Here is an 8421-nt window from a genome sequence, read left to right as displayed (position 1 = left end):
TCCTCAAAATATTTTTAATCTTCCTGGGCCTTCCTTATTCAATCTGTAAGGCTGGGAAACCCTGAAATCCTGGTACTAGGCCAGTTTTTTCCAAGGGGCTTCATTGGCTCCATAAAGTCCACCTTAGTTTCTTAAAGTTGTCTGGTCATATCTGAACATGTGATAATCCTGTCTAGGTCTTGGTAATATAGCCAATGGTTCCAATTGTGCCCTGTTTCAAAAACTGCTGCTTGTCCCAGATTCAAGTTGGAACAGTCATAGTAAAAAAGCTTAACTCCTAGAATTGATTAGAACAGGATGTGGACCTCATTCAAATTTGATCAATTGGAGTCTTTCTTGAATGCTCTGAATGTCACCTGAGAAAGCAAATTCCAGTTAATTCTGATGACAGTATTGTATAATGTAAGACCATGAGTGAAGAGCTAGCAACATCCATGTTTCCTAATGATGGAGAATGTAGGCTGATTGAAAGCCACTATTTTCATGGGCGTGTCCCATGACCAATTGCAGTCCCTGGCACACAGTATTCAATAAAAAGTTATTGAATGGATGGTGCCTGCTGTTTATGTCATGTTCATTGTGTGCCGAACACTACAGCAGGCATCATGAAAAAGAAACTGAATAAATGATGATGGGAAATAACATAGAATAAAATATGTGATAACTAGGTAGTGATTGTTTTCTCCAATTTCTATTGAAGAAACAGAGGAACAGCTTGGTAGGAAAAACTCCAATAGTTCTGTTTGCCTATATTTATACAGGTGTTAAACTGCAGAGTGTGAATCACAGATTCATACTCAGGTCTATCTGGCTCCAGAGTCTATGCTTTTTCCACTGCACCATGGTTTCTGTCTTCTCAAAGCTTACACATCTATTGGGAAGATAACCATATACCCTTTAATTAACTTGAGAACTGAGTTTGCCCTCTGGATGTTTACTCATCAAACAGATATAATTGAAGTTTAGGGTAAAGCTTGGATGAAAAATTGTCATGTCCCAAGACCTACCACAATTGCAGACTATTAATCAGATTTGAGTTTAGGTGATTGGCTTAGGCTAATTAATAAGGTCTGCTTAAACGTATAACTGTAAGCAGAAATATTTGACTATGATACAAAAAGAAAGTAATGCAGTATATCTCAGCATCCGTTCAGAGTTTACTGTTTCTGTGATGCTAGAAAAATGATCTTGATCACTATAGTTGGGGTTTCTGGCAAACCTGTCACTACATTTCTCTCTGGAACAAATTATGTTGTTTTTTTTGTGTCATGTGGTCTAACTTTACTTCATTACCAACCTTTGCAGATAACATGTGTGTGTCTAATTTTGTCTCATTACAAATTCAGTTCAATTTACATTCAAATAATTTTCAGGTTTTCCATTTTCTGCTGTGGCTTTAGCCACAATGTATGAGAAAAATGGCTGTGCAGTGGCTTGCAAAGAATCAAAATCAGAGAATAAGCAATTGCTTTAATTCTAACACCAGAGAAAAAAGTAGGGGGAAGTGCTCAGGGTCCCTGTTGAGGAAGTGGTGTTTGGAGTTGGGAGAAAAAAAGGGGCTGCTCTACTTTTTGGATTGATGTTTATGTCAATCAGGGTTCCTTGATTGCCAGCAGCAGAACCAACCCTGACGACTACACAGGAAAGAAATATATTGGCAGGACTGTGGAAAGCTTTTGAAATAAGCAGAGAGGTAGAGAATGAGGTTTAGGAAGAGACAGGAGCCAGGACAACCCAAGAGTCCAGCAAAGCAAAGGTTGAACATCAACTGTTTGTTTTCCTGTCTTTGCAACACTGACATCAAGATTCAAAATTCTGGGAAAAACTCCAATAGTTCTGTTTGAGTCACTTTCTCACTCTTGTCTAGATGAGCAGGGCACTTTTATTTAAAACATCATTGATGTTATCAAAAGAAGACAATAGATGCTTCCCAGTGGGAAACTGATCAATATCTTCTACATTCCCTCTCCAATCCATAATGACCCAGCTGAGAACTGCTGTTTCCAGGGGCATCTTCTAGAGACCAGAGCCCGTGATGCTGAACCTGCAGTTAGGAACTCCTGCTATGCCTTTTCTCTGTACGTGGATCTAAGATGTCCTGAGAACCCTATCTACCTCTCACAATCCCATGGTTGTCCTGATTCTATAGAATAACAGAAAGGAGTTTTGAGTTTTTCCTTTCTTCTATAAGCAATGGAAGTTACTCACTCTGTCATTTGTAGGTAGCCAGTAATTTCTAGTTTTCTATTCTATTCACCTGCCATAGGAAACCTGCATGTTATGAGGTAGGTCTATGTAGTTGTACACCAAGCACAGATCCACTCAATCCAATAAAGGATACAGCTTTAAATTGGTATTCAAGATGTGCAGTGATTGTGCCCGAATGAACTAAAGATCTGGATTAAAAGCCTCTCTGCAGATATCACAGACACTGTATTAAACACAGTAGTGTTTTTCTTAGATCTCAAATTCTTCAACCCCTCTGCAACATTTGACATTGTTGACAATTTTCTCTTTGAAATTGTTTTCCTTCTTGGTCCTAATATATCTGTTTTCTTCTATCTTTCTGATTGGGCCTTCCTGGTCTTTTCTACTTATTCGTGCATTTGGCATGTTCTAAATAAAAGATAATAATAATGTTTAATTATGTTTCTTAAATATGGCTCTCAGTAGAAATAGTGAGTATCCCAATAGAAGGCAGAAGACAGTTGTGGGACCTTGGGTTAGCTAATGTTCAGAAGTTTTGGAAAGCAGTTGTTGGTCTCTTATGGCTTACTAGGTCTTCTTTTGCCAGGAGAAAGATTAGCAGAAAGTCTCCAATACCACAAAACGATCATGACAAGGCATAGAGGCAGGATAAGACTGAGGCTCTAAGCAAATTCCTGAAGCAGGAAATAGAATCAAGGCAAGAACTCAAGTATCTTGTGGTGCCTGGAAGACACTGGGTTTTGGAAATGAGGTGGTTCCTGGAATGGGTAAGACTGACTTGCCATACAAATACAGAACAGCTTAGAAGCCTTCTTCCTCAGAACCCTCAGATGAAAGAAAAGAGTGCAGAAGAAAGAAGCGGGAGTGACTTGGATAAAGATAATAGAATAATTTTATAAAATCTGAAGCTGACACAAAGCTGCAAAGAATAGAGACAGACATATGATCTAAACTTGCATGTAGCCAATTTTGGTCAGAAGTGTCTGTTGTTTAATTATTGACATAGCATGGCTTAGCAACAGCCCTCATGACAAAGATGTCAGGGATTTAATTAATGGTAAGCTCAACATAGATTACTATTGTATTTTGACTTTCCAAAAATATTAATTCAACCATCAATTGCATTAATGAAAGTGGAATATCTTTAAAAAGAGGCTGGGTGCTTTGGGAGGCTGAGGCGAGTAGATCACCTGAGGTCAGGAGTTCAAGACCAGTCTAGCCAGCATGGTGAAACCCTGTCTCTACTAAAAATACAAAACAAAACAAAACCATTAGCTGGGTTTAGTGGGTGCATGCCTGTAATCCCAGCTGCTAGGGAGGCTGAGGCAGGAGAATCGCTTGAACCCAGAGGGCAGAGGTTGCAGCAAGCTGAGATCATGCCACTGCACTCCAGCCTGGGTGACAGAGCAAGACTCCATCTCAAAACAAATAAATAAATAAACAAACAAAACAAACAGAGGTTACATCTCTGATGTAGTTTATATGGGTCAAATCTTAGTATTGCATTGAGCTCTGATTTTGGATGAAGATAAGAAAAAAACTGAGACATGCAAGGGAAGTTAAGAAGAGTGAGGATTTCTTAACATCGCATTAAAAAAAGAGGAAAGTAGGGGCTTTTAATCAGAGAAAAGAGAAGATGCAAGGGTAACAATAGCTGTCTTCAAATATTTGGGGAATTGTCATATGAAAGAAGAATTAAATTTATTCTATGTTGCTTAATCTATCTATAGGTAACAAATGTACTGAATTTTCAGGGAAGCAGAATGTACAGGATTTCCCATTTAATATCAGAAAGAGTTTTCAAAGTATAAATATCCTTGAGATGAGCTGGCCAGGAGGATAGCAATTTATATCACTAATGCTGTTCAACATAAATATTTGAGTACTTCTTGGGTATATCTGGAATATTTTGGCTATAACAGAAAATCAAGTCAGGGTAACTAACTAAAACACAGAATACAAATTATAAACTTAATAATTGTAGCAAATGTTTCTCAAGCTCCTACCATGAACTATGCACTGTTCTAGGTATTGAGGCAGTTAGCAAAACACACACACAAAATTAAATATCTCTGACCTCAGGCTGGATACATTCTAGTGGGAGAAACAGACAAAAGATACAAGGATGTAATATACATTTTTCAGTTTATACAATACCCAATGCTAAGCACTCAGATAAGAGGGCAGTTGGGGGCTGAAATCAGACCTGAACTCCATAGCCAAGTCTGGAAACCCAGTGGGCTACATTGTTAGCCTGGAGAAAGGTCACTGTTTTGTAATTTGTAACGAGGCATGAAATTGCTGAAATGTGCTGATGGGTGGTCCCTAGACAAAGCAATAAAATATAGGTCATGTTAGATCATGGCAGTGCTGTAAGGAAAGCTAAAGCATAGGGCAGGATGGATTGACATCTGGAGAGATGGCCACTGAGTAAAGAGCTGGAAGATATGAAGTCAGAGAGCTAAGAGGCAGAGGAGAGTCCATGGCATGGGGCCCTGTGCACCATGGAAATGAGTTCAATTTTTGCTCTTGAATTAAAGGGGAGACCATGGAGATATGGCGTGATCTGAGTTACATTCTGAGCATCATCCTGGCTGCCTGGCTGAGAACAGTGAGGAGAGGCAACAGCAGAAGCGGGAAGTCTGGGTAATAGGCTGCCAAAGTGATCCAGGGAGATGACTGTGGATGAGACTAGGAAATAGCAGTGCAGAGGTGAAAAATGATTAGATACTGGATATATTTTGAAAATAAAGCTAAGAGGATATGCCAACAAATTAAATGTATAACTCATTAAACTAGAAAGACCAGAAATGGAATAGGCATCAGGCATAGCTCAATCCAGGAGGTAAAACAATAAAGTCAGGACCCTAACTCTGTTTTGTAGTGGCTCACTATCCATAGCATGCTTACATGTTCTGTGATGCTCACAGAATACTTTGCACTAGGCTGGGTGTGGTGGCTCACGCCTGTAACCAAAGCACTTTGGGAATCTGAGGTGGAAGGACTGCTTGAGCCCAGTAGTTTAAGACCAGCCTGAGCAACATAGTGGGACCCTGTCTCTACACAAATAATTTTTAAAAATTATCCAGGCATGGTAGTGTGTACCTGTAGTCCCAGCTACTTGGAAGGTTGAGGTAGAAAGACCACTTGAGCCTGGGAAGTTGAGGCTACAGCAAGCTACGATCACACCATTGCACTCTGGCCGCTGGGTGACAGAGACCCTGTCTCAAAAAGAAAAAAGAAAAGAATACTTTGCACTCATATTCCACCTGGTTAAAGAGAACATTTTTTCCCATGGCTCTGCCAGGTAGTCTCATAGATGTGTTTTGTCTTTATTGCTGGGTCAACAATTATGGCCAGATTTGGGTTATATGTCCACTCCCTGTAAGAGTGGGAGGGCGGGTGAAGACAGGCAATGTCAACTCCAACCAAACTTCAAAGAACATCAACACTTTCTGACTAGTCCAGAGCCAAGCCAAAATATGAGAACACAGTATGGAAAGTGGTAAATAAACTCTGCCCAGCATGGAATGAAGATGTATCAGTCTATAATTCTCATCAAAGATTTTCCTTTCTTTTTACAAACAGGAGGGTTTCTGAGGGAGAAGATTTTTGAGCTTCTGTGTATTAGTGTCCTATTGCTGCTGTAACATATTACAACAAATTTAGTGATGTAACACAAAGTTATTATCTTAAAGTTCTGAGGATCAGAAGTCTGACACTGTCTAGCATGGTTTGGATTTGTGTCCCTGCTCAAATCTCACATCAAATTAGAGGAGGATCCTGGTGGGAGGTGATTGGATTATGGGGGTAGATTTCCCTGCTTCCTGTGCTCGTGACAGCGAATGAGTTCTCACAGAATCTGATGGTTTTAAAGTGTATGCACTCCCCCTTCACTATCTCTCTTTCCTGCTCCTCCATGCTAAGACACCCCTGCTTCCCTTTTACTTTCTGCCATGAGTGTAAGTTTCCTGAGGCCTCCCAGTCATGTTTCCTGCTAAGCCTGTGGAACTGTCAATCAATTAAATCTCTTTTCTTCATAAATTACCCAGTCTCCAGTAATTCTTTATAGCAGTGTGAGAATGTACTAATACAGTGTCTTACCAGGTTAAATCAAGGAATCAGTATCATCAAGGTCTTCTTTCCAGAGGCACTAGGGGAAAATCTTCCTTTTTGTTTTCAAGATTCTAGAAGCTGCTTGCATTATTCAGCTTATTGCCTCTTCTTCCACCTTCAAAGTCATTAGCGTAACATTTTCAAATCTTTCTCTATCTGACCTCCTGCCTCCTTCTTCCACCTTTTAAAACCCCTTTTGGTTACATTGGACCCACTCAGATAATCCAGCATTATCCACCCATCTCAAATACTTAACCTAATCAAATCAACATAGTTCCCTTGTCATCTAAGGTAAAATATTTTCAGGCTCTGTGGATTAGGACTTGGACAATTTTGGGAGCCATTACCCTGCCTATCATAGCCTGCCATGCACATAGCATGAAGTCAGTTTCCACATCCACTATTCCTTTTTTAGAGAGTAAAAATATTCACAAAATAATGTATTATTGATAATGCAGCCACATTTACTCACCCAGGTGAAAGGCTCCTGGGCAAAAGTTGACCATCCAAAAGACTGCTTCTAGAGTTCTTCCCAATGGGAGTATTCTACCTGAGAGGGAGTGTTGTCAAACCAATCACATCCTCTCATTTGGAGAGCTTGAATTGAAGACATACAAAGAGTATGGCCTGTTAGGAGAGTGGTAAAAATGTAAAAATACAGGGAGTGAAAGCAGTAAATAAAAGCCATGAATTTTATTTACTGATAAAGAGAAGAGTAGACAGCTATGGATAGTCTAAGAAAAAGACAAACCAGGAGAGAGGTGACCAGAGACCCACGAGCAGAGTCAGGGATGCAGTGGACTTCCACACGTGGGGTTGACCTCCTACTGACCCACAACCTGCAACAGTGGCTATTGGACCATTAGATCTACCCCACTGCAACTAAACAATTACAAATGAGGGTGCTATTTCTCTATGTATACAGTAGCTTAGGGTATTTTTTGTTTATTTGTTTCTTCTTTTCATCTATTCCCACAACAAGCTTCTATTAAGTGAGGTAGCCTGACCGTATCTCTCTTCCCAATAATTTGGAAGAATGTGAAAAAAGGATAAGGGGTGAAATCTGTCTAGTTAAGGCATTCAATGAGAGACACTGGGAGCAGCCCACAAACAGTACAGATTATCTCCTTAAAATCCTTAAAATTTCATGACTACTTTCCCAATAAAGTTCCTCTCCATGTAACCTCTCTCTAGGACTTAAAAGAATTTTTTTTTTTTGAGATGGCATCACACTCTGTCACCCAGGCTGGAGTGCAGTGGTGTGATCTTGGCTCACTGCAACCTCTGCCTCATGGGTTCAAGTCATTCTCCTGGCTCAGCCTCCTAAGTAGCCAGGATTACAGGCAGCGGCCACCACATTGGTCTAGTTTTTGAATTTTTAGTAGAGATGGGGTTTCGCCATATTGGCCAGGTTGGTCTCGAATTCCTGACCTCAAGTGATCCACCTGCCTCGGCCTCCCAAAATGTTGGGATTATAGGTGTGAGCCACTGTGCCTGGCCTAACAGAAAATTCTTAAATGACCACATAATAGCACCAAGTCTGCTGATGCTGCTTGGTGTTTAGGGTGAAAATTCTGCCACTTGCCACACTGAGAACAACATTAGAACAGAGGGGAAGACAGTGGAATTTTAAAAGGTGAGGCCTCTGCCTTCATTTCATTATTTGTCCAGTAGTCATTCAGGAGCACATTGTTCAGTTTCCATGTAGTTGTGCAGTTTTGAGTGAGTTTCTTAATCCTGAGTTCTAATTTGATTGCACTGTGGTCTGAGAGACTGCTGGTTGCAATTTCTATTCTTTTGCATTTGCTGAGGAGTGATTTACTTCCAATTATGTGGTCAATTTTAGAGTAATTGTGATGTGGTGCTGAGAAGAATGTATATTCTGTGGATTTGGGGTGGAGAGTTCTGTAAATGACTGTTAGGTCCCCTTGGTCCAGATCTGAGTTCAAGTCCTGGATATCCTTGTTAATTTTCTGTCTCGTTGCTCTGTCTTGTATTGACAGTGGAGTGTTAAAGTCTCCCACTATAATTGTGTGGGAGTCTAAGTCTCTTTATAGGTCATTAAGAACTTACTTTATGTAGCTGGGTGCTCCTGTA

This window comes from Sapajus apella, unplaced genomic scaffold (genome assembly GCF_009761245.1).
Source record: "Sapajus apella isolate SASKATOON/1434 unplaced genomic scaffold, GSC_monkey_1.0 scaffold183, whole genome shotgun sequence".
Taxonomy (NCBI): Eukaryota; Metazoa; Chordata; class Mammalia; order Primates; family Cebidae; genus Sapajus; species Sapajus apella.
The sequence above is the reverse complement of the archived record's forward strand: the minus strand, read 5'-3'. Positions refer to the sequence as shown.